This window comes from Haemaphysalis longicornis, unplaced genomic scaffold (genome assembly GCF_048455015.1).
Source record: "Haemaphysalis longicornis isolate Haplotype H1 unplaced genomic scaffold, Haemaphysalis longicornis Haplotype H1 scaffold_3, whole genome shotgun sequence".
NCBI classification, from domain to species: Eukaryota; Metazoa; Arthropoda; class Arachnida; order Ixodida; family Ixodidae; genus Haemaphysalis; species Haemaphysalis longicornis.
Window position 1 is genome coordinate 106,784,512 of NW_027526335.1, and position 25,418 is coordinate 106,809,929.

Here is a 25,418-nt window from a genome sequence, read left to right on the forward strand (position 1 = left end):
TAGTGGGAGAAGGGGAGGAGAGAAAATTGGCTCTATGTCTGCTTTACTCGCGGCAAGTTATGCCGTGCAACGGTAGCGTTTCGCCCTTAATTCCCTGGCATTTAGGGCATTCCTCTGCTCTCTACCTCCTGAACCTCACGCGCTGACCTCGTGTTTCGCATCTCACTGATGTTTCCGTTGTCTACTATTAAGCCTTGAGGATATTAAATAAGCGAAAACACAACAATTTTCATCCCTTGTGTCCCTCTCCTATTCTTCTCCTGCCTTTGCTACCACTGAATAAATACAACGCCACTTCGATACTCGCCTACCTCTCTCTGTCTCTCTCTCTAGCACTCTCTTTTCATTAGTCCCTCGTTTCTTTCTCCAACGCTCTGCTACTCCTGTAATCCCCTCTCCCAATCTCCCCTTCCCCTCCTATTGCCTATATCATCTTCTCATGCCTTTGTCCTCTCCTCCATTTCCTCCTGGTGCTTCTGCCCTCCCCTCGCCCTAATGTTCCCCTCAACCGCTTATTTATTATTTTATTCCATAGTGCCCCTATAGACGACCTCAATGGAGGGCACTACACGGGGGTGGGGGGAGTAAACATACTGAAAATACACATATGTTAACAGCAATTCCCATTCCTCATTGCGCCTTTTCCCATCCCCATTTCTACAATCTCGCTCATTTCTTAAATCCACGAACGACCGCTGGATATCAAAACGAGAGCCACCCAGGGTGATAAAAGCAAACGGCTGAAATGGGGGGAGGGAGTGAGGAAGGGAGGGAGGGAGCGGCAAGCCGTTCGGCTGGCCTGAGACAGAGACAGAGGTAGTCCGCTGCTCGGCGTTGGGAAAGAAGAGGGGAAGCAAAGGAGGAAGGGTGTGGATGATTATGGCGGAGAGCGGTGTGAATGTAGAGAGTGTCCGCAATTGCCTAGCAGGAATGTCCGACAGGCATTTGATAATTTTACATGGTACCGAACCTCAGATCACAACTCAATTCAGATCGGTGCTCTTTATCTGCTGTGGCATTGCAGATTTGCGCTCTATATTTGCTTTGGGAGCTGTTGTCGTTCCAAACCTTGGAGAATAACAGCAAGAAGTGCCCCCCAATGTTTAATACCTGCACAACAATCTTAGCAGCCAGTGTTTGCACTCAGGACAGCAATAAACGCAGTGCGGTAATAAAATTCTTTGCTCGCCTTTCGTCCAGCCGTGATAACACAGCCAGTGAGCCTGCTTAGACGCCTCCTTTTTTCCACACACCAATTGTCGCTGCATGCGGGAGCTCGCTTCTCACTGTCGTCCTTGTCGTTTCCGATTGGCGGTGATGACGTCCTTTCCGAAGAACGCCTGGTAAGCACGAAGGATAAGCACGGCTGGGGAGCCTTACATCTGGAGAAGCCTATACTTCCGGCGAAAAATCACTCCACGAGAATCTCTAATACCTGTGCTGCACGGCCGTGTAGAAGGCCTTCCGAAGGACTCCGACCCAATTCTCCATCGAATGCTCCATTGCAAATGCATAAGGTGCGCTTGTATGGGAGCGGACAGTTGAAAAATGGCGTGTAGCACAGGCATAAAAGAACACTAGCGGGGCACGCAGGCGTTTTAATGTTGCCAAGAACAACCTATGAAGGCTTTTGAACTGCACAGCATCCTCTACCGGCTGGAGAAGTTAATCTAATGAGCTAGGACGAGCCAACTTTTTGTGCGAGGCGACCGCCTGACGGTATTCACGTACTCATTGCAGGCCTTAAGGGTATTGACGAAGACTCCCAGAGCAGGCACTCAAGCTCATAACATATCTCCTCCGCAACCCTTCAGTAGCTCAACAACGTAGTGGTGCGAATGGATTGCGTCCCAAACAAGAGTACGTCATAGGCGACCTCCAGCCCCACCCACAACGCGGCGAGCGAGCCGTGCGAGCAGGAAAAAGCTCCTCTGCTTTTTCACGCAGACCGGGAAAACGAGACACGGAAACTTCAAGGAAAATAAAAAGGGCAAAGCCCCCTCCCCCCCACCCTCCGAACCCCCACACACTTCCAAAACGGTCTCCGCATAAAGCGGAGAGAGAGAGAGATTACAGTTTTATTGAAGCCCAATCTGACTCCGTGTGTGGAGGCAGACCAGTGGGCAGACTCCTTAGTCCAGGAGTCCCTGGCTCTGGCTTGCACTCCGGGCCCGTCTCACCAGGTTAAGCTGGGAGCCGGGTTGAGAGCTGGACAGCTGCGCAGGGACAGCTGGACAGGGGAGGGGTGGGGATTAGGAGGGAGGTCGGGTGTGTGGCAGCGTTCCCATACTATGTGATAGAGTTCCCCTTCCGGGGCGAAGCTTACACTCTGGTGAGTGAGAGGTGGGGAAGATCAAATACCAAAGGGTATTGTGAGGCAAGTGCGGGGTTTGAAGACGGATTGTGATTTTATCAGCCTTTCTTAGAGACGGGTGAGGTAAAGGGAAAGTGCGGCGAGAGAGGAGGTTTTAGTGTGTGAGAATGTCGTTGTACGTGAGTAGGGGGTGGGTATCCACGGTGGGAGGAAGATTTAATTTATTAGACAAAGACGGGCGCTACCCTTACTGAGGACGCACTGGCCAACCAAGTGGTGCGCGCACGCCGCATCCAAAATGACACTAGGCTTTCGGCTTGCTGCACACGCTGATAACGCAGGGAAAGCTGAGGGGAGAGAGAGAGAGAGAGAGAGAGAGAGAGAGAGAGAGAGAGAGAGAGAGAGAGAGAGAGAGAGAGAGAGAGAGAGAGAGAGAGAGAGAGAGAGAGAGTAAACGTTTATTAATACGACCCATGTCCGCGTCCACGCTCTAGGAGGTTGAGATCAAACTCCCTCTCCGCTGATGGTGAGCAGGTGCTGAAGGAGAGTTGTCCACGAAGAGGTCGTCTTGCCGAGGTGGGCAACCCAAGCTGAGGAGGACCACCACGCAGCTACAGCAACGTGAGATACTGTGATCCCCACAATGGTTCGGCATCCACCCTAGAATTTTCCCGGCCTTAAACCGCTCATAAATAAGCGCAAGAGTTCCGGCGTTGCCTCACTGGAGGAATGAACGACGTCACCCTTTCACCTGAATGCAGCAAGCACTATCATCTTTTTGTGGGAGCTTGTGCGCGAGGCATACCTTATTAGGCGAACGTGACGGTCATTCTGTACTGGGTTGTTCCTACCAAACTAGGCTACAAAGCCCTCGGCTCCGTAATAATGTTTCATTCATTTCACTAGCCAAGAACACGCACGCGCTCGCAGCGGTCTCGGCAGCAGGCGCTGAGCAGAGACGGTCTTTTTAAAGATGATATTCTTTCTTGGGCTACTTAAAGGCAGAAATTTCGGTCTGTCTCTCTGTCTGTCGCTCTATCGGTCTGTGACTCGATTCATCCACCCGGCCAAAGTGAAACGGAAGCCTCGCAATATTGTTATATACCCACAGCCAAATCTAAACGTCGAATTCCAGTGTTAATGTTCATACTTGTTAATATTGTTGAACAAGAACAAGACTATACGTTATATGAGGCAGAAAATTAATATATAAGTTATGCATGCAGGGTCTTCTTGTTACAAACTTCACGGATGCTTGGTTTTTGCGACAGCAAACGAAATACTGCATCAACGGCAGAAAACGGTCGCCTGCTGTTGCGCGCGCAACCTAGCGGCATTTAAAAAATCAAATGGCAACAGAAACGAAAGGTTCCACTAGATAGGTTCCACGTTCCTCTTGGAACGCTCGTGGAGTAGAACACGTCGTTCTATAAACATTGTAGTAGGGGGCCTCGATTCAAGCGCGTCTCTGCCGTACGGCAGCCCTGGCATCCAGACACCCGACTTGGAGCAATGGAACGCGGTAAATTTAAATTGACTTGAGTAAATCTCTAGCATGTTATCTTAGGAGGAACGAGACAGGGGAGGAACAGCATGAGAGGTGAGCGGGAAAGAGGAGGGAGGCATTTACTTGGCAGGGGCGCCAGTCGACTATCGTCTTTCGTCGACATTTGCAACGAAAGGAGCAGGTGCGCGGCCATTTTTTTATTACGCCGTTTTGCCACAGGGCACAACAAACAAGAAGAGGCTATGTGCAAGATAGAATATAGGTGCAGCACAGAAAGAAAGGAAAGAAAATAAAACGACGGGATGAGGGTGGCTTCAGGCACTACATAAACCTTAGAGTCCAGTTTCGGAAATGCAGTCCACAGTTTCTTAGATGTGCTTCGCCGATATTTTACGCAGATTACTCGCGTAGCCCGTTTAGTTTTGCGGTAGCCTGCGCCCAACGCAGGTGCACCATACCAGTGACAGTGACCCGGGCCATATATTTCTGCCCGTTAAATGACGCAATTTTCTGTTTTTGAAATGCACTATGTTGAATCTGTCGTCGGCGGCCACTTGCGCTGCGCAATAAACTGGTCGTATTTAACCGGAAAGGGGCAGCGTTCAGCCGTTGAACTTCGGCGCAGAGATTCCTTTACTTTGTGTGACGCACGCACACCAGCAACAAGTTCGGGCCTAGCGCTGCAAAAGCGACCTACGACGTCGTACCCCACTGTGCTGCCACGCAAGTGTGGAAGGAGCTGAACAATTGTTCCTTAAGTTGTCCGTCATTTTTTTTTTTCAGTGTGCACGGTGTCTAGAAACTCCTTTTTGACTGCACCAAAGACGATAACGATAAAGGGTGAAGGTCCTTTTTTTTTCTTCAGTTGATTTGCTTCAGAAACCTACTCCCCGCTCCCATCATTCGCAGTCTTGCTCATAGCGCGACGTACAACACCTATGCGCATGGCGTTCGTGAATATTTTTTGAAACCAATGTTAGAAGCAAACACATTTTCTTTTTATAGGGGTAGGCCTGTGCGGATAAGCAGTAGCACAGTTTCCTGTGTACGTCACCAAGCTTAGGGTTTTTGGAGCCGAAGAAAATCACGGCTAGGCTTGTGCCGTTGAGGCCTGCACAGGTCTCACGCGTGCCGGTACCTGTTCCTTCGGACATGATTTGGATGGAACGTTTTTTTTCTATGCGCCCCTCTATCGGAAGATAATGCAGCATTCGTTCTTGCCTGTTTTAACGGATCCATCTTCCAAAACGCAGCCAGTGGCCACGTAGCTTGAGCTTGCCCGCACTTCTTGAAGAGGTTGGAATGCGTGCTGTTAAATGTATACACCTGCGCTTGTCTCTCTCTCTCTTTTTTTTTTTTCTAGCTCTGCGTTTCAGGAATGCCGATAAATTCCGCTTGAACTACCGAAATTTTCTAAATGTGTTTTTTGTATTTTATTTTGAGCGCTATCCTTCCGCATGGCTGAAGCGCAGCACTATAAAAAAAATGAGACTGACGCACAGGTGAGGCCGATGAGACAAGCTGCCCGAACGTTTTATCATTTATTCAGTGCCGTAATCAATACATCAATCAAGCGATATCTTGGTGTAAAAGGTAATTTTCTGGTGCAGCTGCAGAACAGATGGGGCACTAGAGTGTAGCACAAAGAATTATCGTAAATAACTAATACGCAATTTTCCAGTCACGCTGCAGCAAATGCTCGAAAACAACATCTGTGTTGTGTTATAACCGTAACGGGCAAACACACTGTTTTTTTACCTTAAAGGTAAGAATGTTAGCCGGGGGTGAATAATAGTGAAGGCAACAAATTGGCACCAAACGCTCCCGTCACACTTCGCAAACTCCGCACCTTTTTCTTTTTTGTATTGGGGAGTTTGGCTTGTGGCATAATGATAAACGTGTTCAGATGTACACCATCAAATTGGCTTCGTGAATGAAGACCAGTAGTTAACAGTGAAAGGGCAACCTGGTCAGTTGGCTATTTTGGGCTAAATGTACTCCCGAGGCGCCCTCATTTGTCTAAAAAAAAAAAAAAAACTTCACTGCCGTACCGTGGTGGTTATCGGGATGCTCACAGTGTAAAGGAACTGGCCAACCGATTACACATTACAGCTGTGTTAATGCAACTGCTCCAATGGCCCATCGAAGGGAAAAGCCACCGCGCGGCGTCTGTACAAGGTAACAGAGCCTGAAATGGCCGGCACCCCAGTATAGATCAGTTGAAGAGAAAAGGGCACAAATTTAGGACTGGATAAGAGTCGAATGCAGGATTTCCGGAAGGCAAATATAGAGCACACATCCCCGATACCACTAAGGCTTTTCTTTTTCTTCCATCATATAGAATGACATGCAGCAGTATTTACAAACCACGGGCTTAAACTACAAAGTAAAATGGTTAATGTATAATGCGACGAACAAGAAGAGTCACGACATTTACCGCTAGAATGGGAGATTGATACTCACTGAAACAAAACAGGATACCCCTCAGGACTGAGGCTCCATGCATGCTGCAGCTCACCAGACCTGTACCTAGTGAATGCGTTGTAGCCCTCGGCGTAGAAAACGTCGAATAGGAAACGTCAGCAATCGGCCCACGAATCTTGACGTACAAACTGTAAGACGCTGCTTCGCTCGTGTTTAGGCTGCATACTCCATAGCAGGCTCAGGTGGACTGGCCAGTGGCGGCGGAATCTGTCGTCAGATACTCTCGGCCGGCCCACGAATTCCCAGTCGGCTGGGACGCCAACATTACCAACAAAAATTTCGCTGGCGATTACGACACTCCCTAATGCGAAATTTGTGCGCAGCTAAACTGAGTCTTTGGAAGCGAACGCACATCATCGCTAAGGCAGCACTCGTTGGTTTTCTCGACAGCAGCGAGGGTGTAGGCGACGCGGAGGGCGCCTCAGGAAGGGACCGCGGACTGCGTCTTGGGAAGTTAACGTACATCATCGTCACACGCACGCGTCCACTCACCCTTTCTCCAAGCGTCGAACAGACCAGCGTCCCGTGCGGGCATAGGATGCTGTCTTCCCCCGAACCATTTCGCCACACTTTCTTCCACAGTTCTGTCGTCGCTCGCTCGGTTACAACTCCGTCGCCGTGCCCGTGCGCGTGACCGCCGCCGCCGCCAAACTACAGTAGCGGCGGCCAAAGTGCTGCGCACTGAAAATTCTTTCATGGACACTCCGTGGTATTGGTCAGGGACGATGACGGCTTCCCTATAGGAGGAATACGGCCGCTTGATCATTTCCCTCACTTGAAAGAACACTCTGCGGCGTTGAATTGGACATCAATCTTTTAGCATTCCAACTTGAAGAAGTTCTTAGATGTTGTGGGGATTTCTTCGCTTAACTGTTCCCTAAACACAACTACTAAGAGAAGAGCATCTTACTCGGGAGGTGTTGGGCGCCTGAATAAATTTCGATGCAATCATAGTTGTGGAATAACGTCCAGGGAGGCAAGGGAGGAGGCCGTCGACGATACGAAGCAGATATATTTACATTATTTACAAAGAACCGTCAATAAAGCGTCCATCTTGTAGCCGCGCCTGGTCGTCTTCACCGTCGTCATCTATGCGCCGTGCTGAGCTCGGTGCGAGCTTCATCTTCGTCTTCCTCAAAAGTTCCAATATTCTCCCGCCCGACAAGTATTCTCGTACAGGGATAAAACGATTTGATGAAGGCACTGTCCGTGTCCTTGCGATGTTGTTTGGTCCGTTCATGTTCAGCCGGTGACTTAGTTTCTTTTTTCTGATCTTCGGCCTTCTCCTTCTTCTGAACTTCGATTTTCTTCTTACTTTCGGCCTATGTTTCTTCGTGATGAGTACGGAAGGTGATGAGTCACAGTAAAATCTTTTGCTGTAGGTCAGAGTGGGCGCTGACTTCATATGTAGCTTCCTTGATGCCTTGAATTTGTAAACGACATGATGGTTGCAACTTTGAATGCCTACACCCTGTGCAGCGTACACCTTCGCGGTACGACGTTCTCCAGATTTCCTCGATTTCCAAACACTTCTAGTCGCCTTGTTAATCATGGATGTCACCATGCTGACGGCAGTATTTTTATCAGGCTCGTTTTCTGGACAAGAGGATGCGTAGAATTTGGCCGTGTACCTCAAGCTGACGTGGACGTCTGCGGTTTTTGAGGGGTCCGAGTCTTTACGCTCACGGCGTTCAAGCCGTTCGTATCTTGCGCCCCGGTCAACATGAAGTGGCTGCTGTTGCACTTTTGTCTTCGTCGCAGGTCTCACGCCGTATACGCACTCCTGTCGCAGCCACACATCCGAAATATGGTTAGGCTTCTCTTTTAGTGATGACTTGTTATTGTCCGGTGTAGTTTGTTCTACGTTTGTCTGTACTCCACGAGCATCTAAATTTACTTCCTTCTTTTGAATGTCCTGCTGGGTATAGTCTGCACGTACATATCTTGTCACCGCAGGGAAGTTCTCAAGTGCTTCAGGCGGGTAGGCTTTGCCGAGAATGCCCTCCGAAGCCCATTCCTCATTCACGATGTTCTCATTAGGTGTGTATGCATTCGACATGGATTGCGATGATTCGTTCTGGCTTTCTTTCCGCTGCTGATGCGGTGTTTCCAGTATCACGGCGTCTTCAGGTCTCATGGAGGGATTCACAGTTGCCTGGGATATCTGAAGCGCCGTCTCAGCCGAGTGGTTATTCCTAGCGGCATATGGTGTAGTTGGGGCTGGGGATGCAGGCGTGCTTGAACCTTCCTGAAGTCGATGTTCTATTACTGATTGATTGATTGTAGGGTTTAACGCGCCGACGCAACGCAGGCGATGAGGCGCGCCGTAGTGGAGGGCTCCGGATTAATTTTGACCACCTGGGGATCTTTATCGTGCGCCGAAATCTCGTACACACGGGCGTTTTTGCTTTTCGCCTCCATCAGAAAAGCGGCCGCCGCGGCCGGGAATCGAACCCGCGACCTCGTGCTCAGCAGCGCAACGCCTTAGCCACTGATGTTCTATTACTGGAGCACACATTGATGTCATTGTAGTAGTTCGTTCGCGAAGTCTTATTTCCAGTAAGGTGATTATCCTGCGAGCTTCTTCCACCGACCCTAGAGCTTCGTCGTGTTGGCCGTCGATTCTGGTTCCGCATGCCAGGGCATCCAACTTCTCGCTGATTGCAGCAAGTCGGTCGGCGCTGTGTTGGAGCCTGGCAGAAGAAACAGCGGCCTCGACGTCCTTGGTTTGCTCCAGAGTTGCCGTTATTTCGGTGATGAGCTTCCGGTTGAAGTCGGCAAGGCTTCTTTGAGCAATCTGCAGCCGGTTCATCTGCCCCGACACCTCCTCCTCGCTTCGGGGTGAGCAATGCGGTCGAAGAGTGGATTTCCGCTCCATGGCTCACCTCGTCGTGGCGCTGGACGTCCCGGGTTTTCGGCACCATGTGGAATAACGTCCAGGGAGGCAAGGGAGGAGGCCGTCGTCGATAGAAAGCAGATATATTTACATTATTTACAAAGAACCGTCAATAAGGCGTCCATCTTGTAGCCGCGCCTGGTCGTCTTCATCGTCGTCATCTAGGCGTCGTTCTGAGCTCGGTGCGAGCTTCATCTTCGTCTTTCTCAAAAGTTCCAACAATAGTGTTCGGCGTCGAGATTACTGATGGTACAAGGCTTCCATTTTTTTGTACGTGCGTGTGAGTGTGAAGAGAATAACCGACGCTACAGCGGCAACGGGGTCTCCAGTTTGCCTCTACACCCCTGTTACATCACTACTTTATGGATCAGGTTCTTTATAGCTCATGCATGGCTCTGGCGGAAGATACCACGCTTTTATCGCAAGAAAAGTCACGTACGGTCTTTGTGCGCGGTTTGAATGTAAATGTGCGGCGACTGGAAGCATAGGCGACATCTACACTGCACCCGTCTGTCGTATATTGGCGAGAGGTAGAGGATGCGATTTCACGGCAGCTACGTATAGCGGCACCGAAGCGTATCCGAAGTGCCTGCGAAGCGATGTCTCTTCTCGGCGGGAGACTAAAAGCTGCCTCTGTGTGCAGCTTGAGGGTATATAGTTAGCGCTGAACCTTCCTTTTCGTTCACCGCGTGCTTTCGCTTCGATAGTCTGTGTTTGACCTTGTGCAACCCCGGGCTGAAATTTCTTAGCTGTGTACCGTTAGTCGACGCTGCGAAATTCCCGGTGGGTTCTGGCATACGCCGCAAACACCCGTGCGGTGCAGACGCTTCCCAGAGGGACCGCGAATGTTTCAACGCGCTTGCGCAGTAGAGCTAGCTAACCGTCCTTGCATGAATGTAAAGCGGTGGCAGATACAATCGAACGGAAAGTGGGAATTTCTCAGCCACGGAACGAATCTTGGCATCACCTCGAACATCTGAACAGGTAAGAATTGCTTCATGCAGATTTTCTGAGATCTATCTATCAACTGCTGTCGTACCCACTTTAGAATTCTGTTTCGTGTGCGTGTACATGCGTGCGTGCGCAGTATTAAACATACCGGAAAGGTAAAATATACTTCTGGGTCATTAGGCCGCGGGTATGAACTAGCACCCTCTGCTACCGAATCGGCCGTCAGAACCACTTGGCCATGATTTTTTTTTGTTTTGTTTTCACGTGGTATCTTTCCCAGTACAAAGCAATGTTACGCCCAAGACTATTAAGACATTGGGCTGAGGTTAGGATGAAGGGAAAGGGCTGACTAAATAGACATCTGCTTTTTATAAGCAATCGAAGCCCTTTTCTAAAAATAAAGATGGCTAAAACGCAAAGCTCCTTTTATTGTGCCGGTATATCACAATCGGCTAGATTGCGACATACCGGTGTGTAAGGCGTTGCGCTGCTGAGCACGAGGTCGGGGGTTCGATTCCCGGCCGCGGCGGCCGCTTTTCTGATGGAGGCGAAGAGCAGAAACTCCCATGTGTACGAGATTTCGGCGCACGTCAAAGATCCCCAGGTGGTCAAAATTAATCCTGAGCCCTCCACTACGGCGCGCCTCATCGCCTGCGTTGCGTTGGCGCGTTAAACCCCAGAATCAATCAGGTTGAAGTGCCAATATCGTGGTTAATAAAATAGACGAGTCGCCGGATATCGAGAAGGGGGCAGTTGGTTTTTCCAAGGGCGTCACTGAAGGGCTCTGAAGGTACAGTCAGGGAAGCCAGTCCTACATGGTGCGAATTGCGCCTGCGGATTCGCAGCTGTGGCGCCGTTCGTGCGGCAGTACAATCTATGCTCTTTGCTGTGAGAAATGACCAAATATTTGGAACAGTTGAACTTCTCCTGTTAACACCGCTTTGCATTTGGCAATTGGTCACGGCAACGAAAATAGGAAAATAGGTCGTGTTGCTACATAGGCCGCGCCGCTTGTGCGAAGTCACAGGCGAAATTCGCGCCATGTAGGGCGGCCTTGACGCTATTGGAAAAATAAACCACTTGCGTAGCAAGGTTGGTCGTTTAGATAGTCTTCACAACTCCTCTGCCTACATCCCTACATCAGTTTTTTGTGTTTTAGTTTTCTATTCGCAGTACTGGCGTACGGTTAGCTTTTGTGGAACGTCTATGGTACCTATATATTGCACACTTTCTGATTCAATCAACAGTAGCTAGCAAGCGCTTGTGTAAGTTGCTTCATTTCTCCATCCCGTTTTACTTCACTTGCGTTCTCACGTATACGAACTCCCCAACTACAAAAAGTGCGTCGTTCCTGCTAGCCTCGGTGTAAATTCTTTCCGAATAACGCTGGGTTGCTTAAATTTAAGCATCACGAGAATTATTTTTTATTTGCGCAGTAATTTCTTATATACAATATTTACGAAGAGCATTTGTGATCCAACACGTCCTCCAACACCAATTTAAGGATTCGCCTGCGGGTCGCCATCACCTAATTTGATTGTAAGTCTATCAGCTGCGGTTAGTTAGTCGCCGATGGCAGTGGATCGTCTTGGCGTGCGAATATAGTGATACAATAGCCGCTTCTTTGTCACCATGAGCCGTTGCTTTAGGCGATTTTTAATTTCCTGTGAATGATCACTGCGTACGGTGAAGGAGAGTGAGAGCGATGATGTAAAACAAATTCAAGTTTATTTCGCCCTGTGAATGTGGATGACAAGCGGAGCTGTAGAGCCATCGTCACTTAGTAAAAACAGACAATAGCTTTGTTGGCGCTATGATGTACACTCATAGGCAGCTGCAGACACACTCTTGGACAATGTCAAATCAGTGCACGTACGCCGCCGGGTGATCGATCGGCAGGGCCGCAGATCGGTGTGACATCCCAAGACAAATGTTTCCATCACAAGACGTGTCCCAATACACTTCCCTTGAGATTTCGGCGCAGGATAAAGATCCAGGTGGTCAAAATTAATCCGGAGCCCTCCACTACGGCGCGCCTCATCGCCTGCGTTGCGTCGGCGCGTTAAACCCCACAATCGATCGACACTTCCCTTGAGCGAAGGTCAAGCGACACATAATTTTCAATAAAGGCATGAACTCTCGCTTAAGTCGTGCTGCGACTAGCCTTTCCCCGATGAGGACGCGGTTTCGAGTCCCCGCCGTGGCGGGCGCTTTTCAGACTGAGGCGAAAAGTGAAAACGCCCGTCTGCCGAGATCCTTAAGCCGCCGTCAAAGTTAATCCTGAGACCTCCAGTAGCCTCGGTGCGTAAAACCGTCAAAATCTGAATCTAATCAGTCTTTCTGGTTTTCTGTCGCGTACTCAGCCAGCGGACTTAAAGTTTCTGCCCAGGCGTATGCCTTCTTTAGCAGCAGACACCGAACGACTCGATCTGTGGAGCACGTCGTGTTTGAAATTCTCGTGAATAAAGCTGCCTTTGCCGCAAGGCGTTTTGTTGTGAGGGCATCGACAAATGCACGGAAACATGCACCAACACAGCTCCGGCGTAAAAGGCGTGCTTGACGCTTCGTAGTAGGGGAATCACGGTCATGGTGCGCGTCGACCCGGAAGGATGACTGGAAAGGGCCGTACAGCTTGTGTGACTATCGCTATCATAAGATGCGCTCCAGATGCGGCCGCTGCGTGAAACGGGAGCCCTACCACGGCTGGGACGCGGCGCGAGCAAGATGATCCGTTCACACACTTGGGTCGCGATATCGCCATAAGAAGTCGTGCTGGGCTCTGCTAACGCCTTCCAGCTGTGCAGGGCGAGGCTTTGCGTCGCGGCAACACCGCAGCGTTTCACTCCGTGCTCTAGTTCGTTAAATACAAGTATTTGTTATAAGCTGCAACCAGAATTCGCGCTTACAATTAATAGGATTACTGTTATTACTGGGTTACTGTGTTTAAGTAAATAATGCCTGGGCCGTCTTTTGTGGTCTCACGGTCGATATACGCGTATTGCTCAACGAGAAACGTTTGTTCGAAACTGCGGCCTCCCGAACGAAGCCTATTTGCTGACGCCGGCTGCCGCCACACACCAGCAGGGCAGTAGGGCTGAATTTAGCGGACTGCTATACTCGGATACATGTTAAGAACGGAAACGGAAGTTGCAGGTGTGCCTCATCACCGCAGCCAGATGTTACTCCGCGCGGCGCAAGTAGTGCGTTACCGGGAATATTTTGAACTTGACATGAGCCGTTTTCTTGATTTTTCGGACTTAATGTGGTTATAAAATACTGCAGCGATGACAAAAAAACTACGTGCGAAAAGGCAGACGGTATCACGCATTCATAGCAATCTCCTTTCAGAACGCGCGCGCCCGTTCACATCTGGGTCCGCCGCTTAGGCAGAGTGATATACCGTACGCGAGCGATTGCCGTTCTTAACTTTTTACGGAGTATAGCGGGACCATTGCGTGCAACGTCGTTAGCAGCCATAAAATGGGGGAACGTCGAAATCGGTAGTTCTGAGGCGGCGTGAAAACACATTGCAAAGCGACGTCATCACGGTAGTTGGAGAGGCCAATGCTAGCGGCGCCCAGGGTTTGGGTTTCCGCCGCGCGTAACAGATTAACTGAGGCTTTGTTCAACTTCTGCTGAAGGTCAAATCATGAACTAAATATTTGGTTTCAACCAACGCCGCCTGTATAAACATCGCCTGACGCGTCGCCCGCTTTCCAATGGGAAGGGTAGGGATGCTTAGTTCAGCCACTTCACCGCTATGTGGCGCGCGCCGGCGGACGCCCCGCCTTACGTCACTACTCGCGAGTCGCGAAGACGGCACCCACTTGTACAGCGTGTGTCTGTCAACTTGCCTCGAACGCGTCGCAGCGCCGCCTGGGGAACGCTAGACAAACTCAACTATTTTACATAGTTTCCGAGAAGCGGCGCTGGCTGGCGGACATGAAAGCACGCAGGAAGGCTACGGAGCGGGAAAGGGTAGGAGAGAGCAACAGGAGAGTGGCTGTTTGGCCATTTTTTGCTCACGCATTAGGCAATGTTTATACAGGCGGCGTTGTTTCAACAGTGCACCGCTGCCGCGAAAAACACATTGACTTATTCACTTTGCTTCGAAGAATCATCCTCTGATGGCGAATATGACAAAAAGTTGCATTATCGCGTGTTAGAAGATGTTTTATACAACCTCGTTCGATTGCAATTCACAGTTAGGCTTAAAATGCTGAGAATTATTCCTAAAGAAAAACAGCACCGCGAAATTCCAAACGCGTTGGTAGAAAAAGACGCCGACAAGCTGCCGCCGGAATAAGAAATAAAGGCTCAAAAACAAAGCCAAGCTAGTGACTTCTTACAGCTGCTTCACAACTGCCTTCTCATCATTCACTTATTGCTCTTCCAGAGTGCCTTTGTGCATTTTGTGCATTTGTGCCTTTGTGCAGAGTGCCTTTGTGCAGATACTTAAGGCCAAATAACGTATTGTTCATTTCGAAATGCAGACCCTTTCTATTCCGGGTTTTAATTTGTAACCGATGCTTTGTTAACAGGGGCTGGCTGTCACTTTATTCTACTTTGGTGCGCACTTTTTTATGCCAGAAAACAACAAACATTGGACTACAATACGCAATTGTAGTTTCTCTTTTTATTCTGTTGTGTTGCGTAACAACCTACGTGAAAAAGGCTGCTTTGTTTCTTCGGATGGTGAATGTGATGGATAAACTTGTAATGAGGCGGCATTAAGTGTTGCAGTCACTCACTAGCCTGGCGGGGGTTTCCTCAATTGGCCTGCTTGCGGCAAACAAAGAAGTAAATACGATTAGGGCACCCATTTTTCCTCTCGCTTCCCTCCATTTTTTCCTTGTGTAACTAAGAGTGTAATGAGTCGTCTTAGAAATAGTTATGTGCTGCCACCTGGGAGAAGGCGGAGAAAGCATGGTCAGCAGCCTTCATGGTGGCCGCTGCAGCCCACAGTACTGTTTGCAAAGGCATCACTGGTAAAAGCGTTACCTGTTACGCGTTACTGCATTTCGAAAGCTAGTAACGTACTCTAATCGCGAATGCGGTGGCCCCGAAGGAGCACGACAGATAGACAAGCGCTTTTGTTCGAAGGTGGAATACAAAGGAAGTTTATTCTCAAGATGGCGTCCCTTTGATAGCCGGGTCGCAGTCCCCTGGTGGTAGACAACCGAAATGCCGGGATCCGAAAACCCCTTTATTACACCTACCCACTGCCGTCTCAAGTTAGTAATAGATGGCGTGCTCACGTCACTATTTTCCTAGTAATGTCGCTTGTTGAATTTGATTTCAGACACCCCTTCCCTTTCATATATTTTATACGTGCATATCTAAGATGCTATTTTTGCGGTACGATGTGTCTGAAGACTCTGTTATTTTTGCAAAGCTGGGGGTGAGGGATCAGCCTTGTACTAACCACACCTCTGAATAGAAGAATTCCTGGTCCAAATGCACAGCGCTGAGAGGTGCGGGAACTGCAGCATGCAATGAACAGTGACTGTATACGTATCAATTTTACGCTTCCATAGGTAGATTTATTAGCTCGCAGATTTCTTCGGATGGTCGTATAACAAGCTAATCCGATTGAAACAGCCGAAAAAAAATGCCGGTCATTTAACATCTGACGCATTTTACAGCCGGGTGATAAGTTTCGGTGGAATTTGAAGCAGTGTATCCAAGTATCGGAGGTTAAAATTAAACGCATTTATGTGGAGAACAGCTTTATCGCCTATATGTTAATGTGCATCCGAACTACATTTTTCTGTGTGGTTATCGTCTGTCTTCGTATAGTACACAATTTCGAAACGTCCTGGCCGGGCCGCCTGTCATAACCGTCGTTAACCAGGCTGTGGCTTGCACGCCTAGTTCCTTATTGAAAGCCATTAATACAAAAAAGCATGGTGTTTCCAGCCTCGTTGATAGCTGCTAACGTCGTGATTCATTTGACGCGCACACACACGTGTTCCAAAGAGGCAGAAGAAATAAAAAAAAGGTCAAATGACAAGCAATGGTCACGAAATGCGCTTGTTGAAATAATTCATGCCGCCTGTAGCGAGAGCGAGGAATTTCAATGCGTGGCATTCTTTGCGGAGTACTCCCGCAGCCAGGACCGTGTAACGCCCCGCATTTGCAGAAAAATGCAGATTTGGCGGAATTAACACGTTTAATGGTTATAATAGCGTAAATGGGGATAATTGGTCGAACAGAATTTTGAAAAACCTTAAAATAAGGAAAATAGAAAAAAATGAATTTTCCCAAAAATGATCTGAACAAATAAAAAGTTTGCATCTTATAAATCTCCGCCTCTCCAAAAAAACTGAAGTTTAAAAAAGACTGCAAACGCATGCTGCAAATAAATATAAAAATAGTGTAAAATTACCAACTCTGCAGTACGCCTTGCATCATCACAAGAAGAAAGGCATAATTAGCCAAGTAAATTTATGTTCATCACTCGCGAAAAGGCAAACAGAAAAAAATAAAACAAAAAGGGCAAAATAATCCAAAGACTTTCGTTACTCACAGTCAAATTTCGTTGTAAAAAACTCGCGCTTTACACAAGCCGCATAAGAATGCTACACATTAGTAGACATTCCTCTAAATTTCTACAGATTTATTTTAATGAAGTGCGGAGCTCTGAATAAATGAGTTGGTTGAGGAGCATGAGTTAAAGGGACCACGTAGGCAAAATACAGCTCTTTGTTCAAGTTGAAAGAACGATCCCTTAACAACTCGCTCAGCTACAATTCATTTATCAAAGACTTATTTGAACTGAGAAAAGTCCAGCAAATGTTGGAGGCTTTTAAATTTTCAAAAGTGTGGAGAACTGGGCCAGATGGTACAGATTCATTGTGGTGAAACAATGCGCAAAAACCAGGACAGAAAAAGAAGGGAACAACTACACGAGCGCTGACTATCAACTCAAAAGTTTATTACACAGTGAAATTATATATAAGAGCGTGTGTGGCAATAACAATCTTGACGTACATCTCACGTGTGCGCAGAACCACTTACACAGTGAAAAAGTATACAAGAGCGTGTGGGGCTATAACAATCTTACCGTACATCTCACGTGTGCGCAGAACCACTTACACAGTGAAAAAGTATATAAGAGCGTGTATGGCCATAACAATCTTGAATTGCATCTCACGTGTGCACACAACAATCACTGGTTGTTCTGTGCATCTGGACAGATGTTGAATCAGTGGCTGTTCCGTGCACACGTGAGATGTACGTCAGGATTGTTATGCCCACACACGCTCTTATAAACTTTTTCACTATGTAAGTGGTTCTGCGCACACGTGTGATCTACGTCAAGATTGTTATGGCCACGCACGCTCTTATATACTTTTTCACCGTGTAATAAACTTTTCAGGTGATAGTCAGCGCTCGTGTTGTTGTTCTCTTCTTCTTTCTGCCCTGGCTTTTGCGCGCTGTTTCACCACAACTTTTAAATTTTGGATTACAGTCACGTAATATTTGCACGAGAGGGGTATATAGACCAGCACTAAAAACACTGCTGCATTACAGTGACGTAATATATGCAGAAGAGGTGCATGTAGACCAGCACTAAAAGCACTGTTGTCAGTTTGTTAACTGCACGTTCGCTCAAAGGTAACTAGGGGCCCACTACAGTCACCGAGTCGTGTTTCTTGGTGGAGGCTTATAAGCCAGGAGCCCGCAATCGCGCAAATTTCTGTCACGTCATAGAGAGAACTCTAGAAAGTGTCCCGGGTGTTGCCACTGCTTCTACTGGTTTCATTAACATCTACGGAATAAATTGCTATCATTATAATAGGGAGAAGCAGTCTTTTAGGTGCGGAGTACATTAGGACCGCACAATGTCCGTCCGCGTCCGTGCGCATAGCATTTACAATCGCAAAAAATCACACAGGCATCGGCAGGATTCTAGCCTGTGTCTCGTAGACCAGAAAGAGTTAGTGTCTGTCGTCTTACCCATTGGGCTACGACCGCGAGTTAGTACCCGAGAGTCTGACGGCTTACTCCCTCGACTGTAACTGTGCGAAGTACCTCAGGACCTCCCAATGTCCGTCCGAGTCCATCCGCGCGCACACCACTGTCAAGCTAACATCAAGCGATATTCTATTTGAGCCGTGAGTTGCAGTTTCATTTAGGGAATAATCAAGGTGCAATTCACGGCTCGAATCAAATGACGTTTGGGGCGCAAATCGGATGTCACTCGAGGCGCAACTTGGATGTCATTTTGAGTCCCCGTACTCCGCACCCTCGGCATCATCCACGGAGTGGAGATGCTGCCATTTTTTAATGAAGCAAACTTGTATTTTGTCTTTATGGCCTCTTTAAAATGCCTAAAAAAATCCCTCATCTACTGGGAACAGCCGTGCATATGAAGCTTGTCGAGCCGTGTGACACTGTGAACAAATCGCTTGTGGAATTTCTTTAAAGCCAAATGCCGAACCCTTGACCAACCGCAACCCAACCCTCGACCGACTGGGCTGGATTGGGATTAATCTTAACCAGTCTTGGGCAGTAACTAGTTAGTAGTAACGCGTTACCGGTAATTAGTTACTTTTTTCAGTAACTTGTAACTGTAACTAGTTACTTTTAAGTTAGAGGAACTTGTAACTGTAACACTGTTACTTTTTTGTGGAGTAACTGTAACGAGAAATATCGTTACAGTTACTTTATTTCTATAAAAAAATTATCCAACAGCAACACTCATTAATGACCGATGTACAGTTTGCGCGTTTCACTTTTTCGGCCTTTCTTCCGCAGAACATTCGTCTACTTCATCATGCCAGCTCACTCCTTTCGCATGGGTGAAAAAAATTGGGCCCATCTCCCCGCGAGGGGGACTCGAGTAAATGCGTCGCATAGGGGTGGGTGTATTGCTTTAACGTTTAGTGTTTGGGGAGTTGGTAGTAGTGAATGCGTTGTATCAGCAGCTTCTTGACGTAGTTTTAATGAGTCAAGGATATAAGGCGCGTTCGTAGCCTTTGATTGTGTGTAGGTTTTGTGGCGCAGTGGGAAGAGCACCATGTACCTCGCGTTCCGCCCACAGGTAGTGAATGCGTTGTATCAGCAGCTTCTTGACGTAGTTTGAATGAGTCAAGGATATAAGGCGCGTTCGTAGCCTTTGATTCTGTGTCGGCTTTGTGGAGCAGTGGGAAGAGCACCATGTACCTTGCGTTCCGCCCGCAGGGTCGTGGGATCGAAACCAGGCGCCCATAAGTATTATTTTTTTATATAGTGTAGGGGGAGGGGTGCGGACCTGTTTTTGAGAGCGAGGAGGGTAGCGTGATGCGGGAGAGGAGGAGAGGGGGAGAGGGCGCATCTGCGCGCTGAGCTGTTGCGGACGGACGGCGGACGCTACATGTGGGTTAAAGAAATGCTCTGCATTTAAAATCTGGACTAGAAATGTTCAGGTGTGCACGTGTGCGTGGTCTCCCACGCGGTCTACTAAGGGCTCGAAGCTTCTAAGTGTAAGCTGCAGTATTTTCCTCAGCAGCGGGGGATCGCTCTCACCCAGGCCATAAATAACGCTGCGACACGCGCCTAAGCGCACGTGGATGCATGTTGACGCGCCACAACCTATAGTCCGACACGCGGCTGCACCGTTTGCGCCACATCTGGAGTGCAGTAAAAGTGTTTAACACAAAGGCGAACAGGAAAACAAACACACACACAAACGCCGCACAACGCACTGAAACCTTTGCACTTTCGCGGAAGCCTGGAAAACTCCGGTCAGGGCGTCGCTTTCTCATTAGCGACGTGCAGCCCCGTTTGCACGGTCATAAAACTCCGCGGGGAGTCTCTCGGCGGCCTCGCGCTCGTCCAGCCTTGTGCGCACTGTAGAGTGTTCGATTCACAAGTCGCAGTTGCTTGCGACCATTGTTCGCTTTAGAGACCCCTGGCCGTATTTGGGACCACACGTTTGGGACCCCTAGTCTAGAGGCTTCATCGAGCTGTACCAAGTGCTCGGACGAGGTTGAGGAAGTAATAATTTTCATGCCTCTCCACTCATATGACGACCCCAACGATGGTGGCCCCTGAGTGCCCTTACACCAGCCAGCATCTTGGCCGGCAGACGTCTGACCACACTGCCACTGCACGAAGAAATGTTCTTGGAAAGTCTCACGACTTCGTTTCGAGGGCTGTGGCCGAAACGAAAACAGTAGCAACATCTGCTTTTGAATGTTGGGTGCAAGGAACACTTGGGCGAGCTTCGTTCGGCCTACGCCTCAAAGCAAACGAAGGCAGGGGTACCTGGGATCGGCGACGTGATTGCTGTGGAAGGCTGGGATTGTGAGAGCAGTTTTTTCCGGTCGAGACGGCAAAATCCGCCTTTGTGAGGACAGGGGCGAGGAGGGGGAGGGGAAAACAGTAAAGTGTTCATTTCAGTTTTTACTGCCTTTGGAAATATCTTGTCTCATTCCGGGGATGGGGGTGGCTGTGGGTTGGGGCGGGAGAATGACTCCGAGGGCCCACGGACAAACGTCGCTTCGGCAATGGCTCAAATCGGTCTCCGTCTCCGATCACAAGTACGAAATAAAAAGTTAACGAAGCGCTTTTTTTAGTATCTTTCAAAAAGACCTCGACAGACAATGTACCCCCACGTCCGTATCCCCTTTCCTGTAAGGGCCTTCCGTCGACCCGCCACCTCCGCCCCCTTTCGCATTCTCTGTCACTACGCGGGACGGTCAAGCGACGGCATTGTAGGCGAAAATAAATTAAGTTGACATTGAAAGATTGTTTCGGCTGTGTTGTCCTCCAGCTCGGTATAGTATAGGTTCGGCCTCTCTGATTCCCACTTTGAAAAACAACTAATTCTATGCTGCAATGATGTTTGCAAATAAATTTCTTGCAGCGAGAGTACAGCAACAAAAAAATTAAAAAATAAAGTTCCCTATGACGGATAGCAAAACTTCCGTAATAAAAAAAAATGAGGCATACACAACAATTGTTGGTTTGGGCATGAGAGTGCATCATTTTAGGTTCCCCTGTGTAGGTTTACTACGCGTAATTTTACTACCTGCATGCCTTCGTACGTTTCTAATAAATAAGCGAAATCTTTTTAGCTATTACTTAGTTTTATACAGTAACGGAAAAGTAACGACGTTACTTTTTTGCAATAACTGTAACTGTAACTAGTTACCTTTGGAAAATTCGTAACTGTAACTGTAACAGAGTTACTTTTTTGGGTTAGGTAACTGTAACTGTAACACTGTTACTTTTTTTCGGTAACGTGCCCATGACTGATCTTAACACAACCATTTTTCTGTGGCGGGTGCAGTGCGGACGAGAGCGTTGGCATGTCTTTGCCTATTTGCTCTTTCGCGTGGCGCCATCTGGGGTCGTAGACACGAGGCACACAGCGGCGGACGGACGGCTGGTGTTTCAAATTTACAAGTATGGCCCAGTTCATAAAAGACACTGTTAGCCGGTTTTCCGTGCTTATTTTTTTTTCATTTTTCAAAATACCCCGGACTAAGTGCAGTGTCGGCCTCGGGTCGACGGGGCCGTAAGCTGCGGGAGAGGAATGTTTTGGCATACGTCACTAACAGCATCACTGACGGCGACACAATTCAGCCAATACAAGCTTCGCTTGAAAAATGACCACACAAAACGATGTCGGGGCCGAATTTGTGCAAATCTGTCAGAACTCCGTCAGTGCAGGACACGGCGATACAAGAAACCTCTGTTCCACCTGGCATATTTTTTTTCCGCCTCCTGTACTTTCTTACACAATTGACAAAATTGTGTCTTGCTGAAGACCACAGCGCAGTCTTTCACGATTGCTTAAATCCTCGTTGCTTTTGAAGCGAATAACTAAAGCCGTTTTGTATTCACCTAAAGCAGCGAAGTTGTGATAATCTGGCAATCGTCGTATATTTTGGTAACTGATGCTCCTCTAATGCGAGAGCATTATTTGGGCCTAATGATTAAAAAGAAAGAGAAGACATTATGTATAGCTCAAGGTGTGTTTTGAAAATGAGACGATTGGACGATCTCGCTCCCTTCGCCGTCAACCATGATTGCTTGGATACTACCGGCGATTTCAGCCATTGTGAGTTGTGGCTCCCTAGTGGGGCTGAGCAGAACGATCTGCCATTGATCTATTCTCATCATGTACAGTTGAACATCAGTATAGCCAACACTGATATGGCGAATTCAGGGCTATAGCGAGCTAAATACAAAGTTTTGTTGGTCACACTCCATTTTAAGAACACTTTTTTTTTGTAATCAAGCCAAAACCGCGAGAGGCGCGAGTGATATCGGCTGTAACAAAGAAATATTTGGTTCGGGCAAGGCTCACAACTTAAAAGCTAGCACGAAAAAAGAATTAAAAATTGAAAGAACACAAAACCATTTTTTCAATGCTTTGTAAAAGTTGTGGAAATTCTGGTGGTCTTCAAATCCCGTCCATGGATGAGAAAAGCCGCGAGACGAAGATCACATTCTTCTTCAAATATGATTGATTGCGGGGTTTAACGCGCCGACGCTACACAGGCGATGAGGAGCGCTGTAGTGGAGGGCTCGGGATTAATTTTGGCCACCAGGGGATTATATACGTGCGCCGAAATCTGGAACACACGGGCGTTTTCGCTTTTCGCCTCCATCCCTTCTTCAAATAAATTAGAACGCAGGCTCATTTTCCCAAACGAACTTTGTTCTGTTGTAATTTCACGTTGTCATGTTCCCATCCATTTAGTTTGAAATGCCACAGGGATACAGGTGTGGAATACCTCGGTTATAGTGAGTTCGATGTCTAGAATAATGCGTTTTTATATTTACGATTGTTGTGCGTGCCAGATTGCCGATTTGTTAGAGCCAGCTTTTACCTCTACTGTTACAACGAATATCGGATATAAGAAGTTCATTTGCTGACCCGATACTACTTTCCGAGTGTGTTTATAAAAACTCACGTGCTTCTATTATGGCTTGGCACACCTTTATTTCAGCTTACGGCAAGCGCATACCGTGTGACACAGGTCTGCTTTGCATTTGGATGTAGTGAAAAGGTACGAATAGAGAACTCAATAATAGCGGGACTCCTGAATGAGTTTGTCTGCAGTCGTCACCACGTTAGTGCTCTTTTTCTGGTGGACTGGTGAATATCTTCATCTGGCTAACCTGTGGTGATCTGTGTGGGACCAGTTCGTCGATGTGCGATCTAGTTATTGGCGCTTGTTCTTGGCCTTCCTCTGCTACCTGGTGTGCGTGTGGTAGTACCAGTGGTGGTGTCGTCGGTAACACAGCTCGGTCGGTGAGAGCTCGAGTGGTTGCGTGGGCCAGTTCATTGCCCGGTAGAGGGGAGTGGGCCGTAGTTTACACTAAAGGAACTTTCCTTGGGTGCGGGTCTTCTCTAGCGGGATGGAGATGCAGGGGAGATACTGTCCTTCGCAAAGTTAAGTATGGCGGACTTCGATTCGCTGATGATGGTGTTCGCTCGGGTACAATTTATAGGAAGTGCTGAGGCTATCCCCTCACCCTGAGTGGGACCTTAACGGTATTTTGTTTCGCCCTGGTATTCCAGCATTTTTTTTCAACGTGCTATTGCTCCACAAACTGGATTCCGTTAAGCGCCGCACAATTCAATTGTCGCCAAGACGATAAAATTTCTCCCATTGTTTCGTGCGCTGATTTGTTACGGTATTCTATGGAGCACGAATTGGTTTTTGTGCGTATCAAGGCTCCTCCTGCACGATAACTCAGACTTCCAATGTTCGCCTGGTTGGACATACTCGCGCAATCAGGGTGGTGGTGGTGTTTGTTTTGTTGGATCGGGTGGTGTTAGCCTGGCAAGATGTGCCGCCAATCGCTCTGCCCGAGCGCCACCTAATGAGTCAATATTACGGTCACTTCACCACGAGTCCGCCAGTTCCGCCTCCTGGAGAACGTTAATAAGAAGGCGAGGCACCTTGTTGCTCAGAATTTTGGGAGCATTTCCGGATGGCTCAAGAGCACGGCCAATGTATGACTCTCGTCGGCACAAAGCGCACGAATCTAGCGCATGCATCCAACGTGGGTGCGGAACTGGGACACGATGCGTATACTGCCAGCTTCCGCAGCCTCGTCCGACCAGAATGTCTCCGTAGCTGCTACATGGGGGGCGGCATCTGGCACCGCTCTGTGTCATCGTGAAGAATGATTGGAAACATGTGACATTACCCTCTAACTTGAACCGTATCTTGTGTCAGCTGTGCGTGTAAGAGATCCGGATGAACTGAATGTTGTATTTTTTAGTGAAAGAGTAATCCCTGAGGTGTGGAATTGGAGGCGCAAAATTGAAATAAATCACTTGGAGCAGAGAATGCGAAAGAGTGTGTAAAGTTATTCATTGTCCCTCGGAGCATTTTTGCGCATGTTTTGGGTAGAGGTGCTGGTTTCGCAGCTGTTAATAGGTGTTAATGGGAACTTGGTATGAAGCATGCAAGTCGCAGACGGGTAAATTAAAGGGCAGTAAAAGAAAAGGAGTAGCACAAACGTATTTGTTCTCGAATAAGCGAAAATTTAATTCTTCGTCAACCAAGGCTGCAAAATAAAACCAAACTAGCTGGCACACGTGCCGATGCAGTTGAAAACGACTATAAAAAGATTGGCGAGTCACACCGATATTGAGAAATGAGACGTAACAGGGAGCATTCATCCGGGCATACCTCGCTTGAAATGAAATTGCGGGCGGCGTTGTTTAGAGTACTGGTGTGCGTGGCGTGCTTGCTGATTTTTCAGAGCGGTCAGTAGTGCGTTGAAAAGTTCGAGACGTAACGAAAAGCGCTCGACGCCTCCATCTCCCTGGCCAAGACCTCACCAGCTCCAAGGGCAGAGAACGTGATATACGCATGAACTAGGTCTTCCCCAGTCGGTGCAAACCCTCCTCCGCACAATCCCCGCAATAGTCCCTTCCCCGGCGGACCCCTTGGGTGCAGCGTGGGGGAACCAGCGTTATCTAGTGAAACTTACCGGGGGCACCCCCCCCCCCCACCTCCTCCGCCCCACCGCGAGTCGCTTTTCGGGCTCGCGGAGGCCAGCCCTATCTGGTGTAAGATAAAACCCAGCGGAGCACCAGGACATAAAGCAGCCCCCCCCCCCCTCCCTTCCCCCTCTACCTTAAAACCTAGAGAAGAGTCAGAGAAATCTTCGCTTTAAAATAAACACACCACGTAGAATTGTTAAAGTTTAGTGTTCCACACGCCCAGAGCCGACGCTGGCATAGGGAGCCCTTCTCTGCTGGCAGAAGCCTCTGCTTGCGACGTGTATCAACATTTTCGGTTCTG

At 48.3% G+C, this 25,418-nt stretch overlaps 1 protein-coding gene across 3 annotated transcripts in view; it reads left to right on the top strand.

Moving 5' to 3' along the window:
* Positions 1–25,418, top strand: part of LOC144174986 (solute carrier family 45 member 3-like) — a 149,918-nt gene that overhangs the window by 61,820 nt on the left and 62,680 nt on the right. Inside the window, exon 1 of one of the 3 annotated variants that reach the window (XM_077703994.1) lies at positions 9,869–10,185. The exons of the other annotated variants lie outside the window; for them this stretch is intronic. The gene's annotated coding sequence lies outside the window, so the exon portion shown is untranslated. Of the gene's footprint in view, positions 1–9,868; positions 10,186–25,418 lie in introns of those variants that run through there. 3 annotated transcript variants of the gene reach the window in all.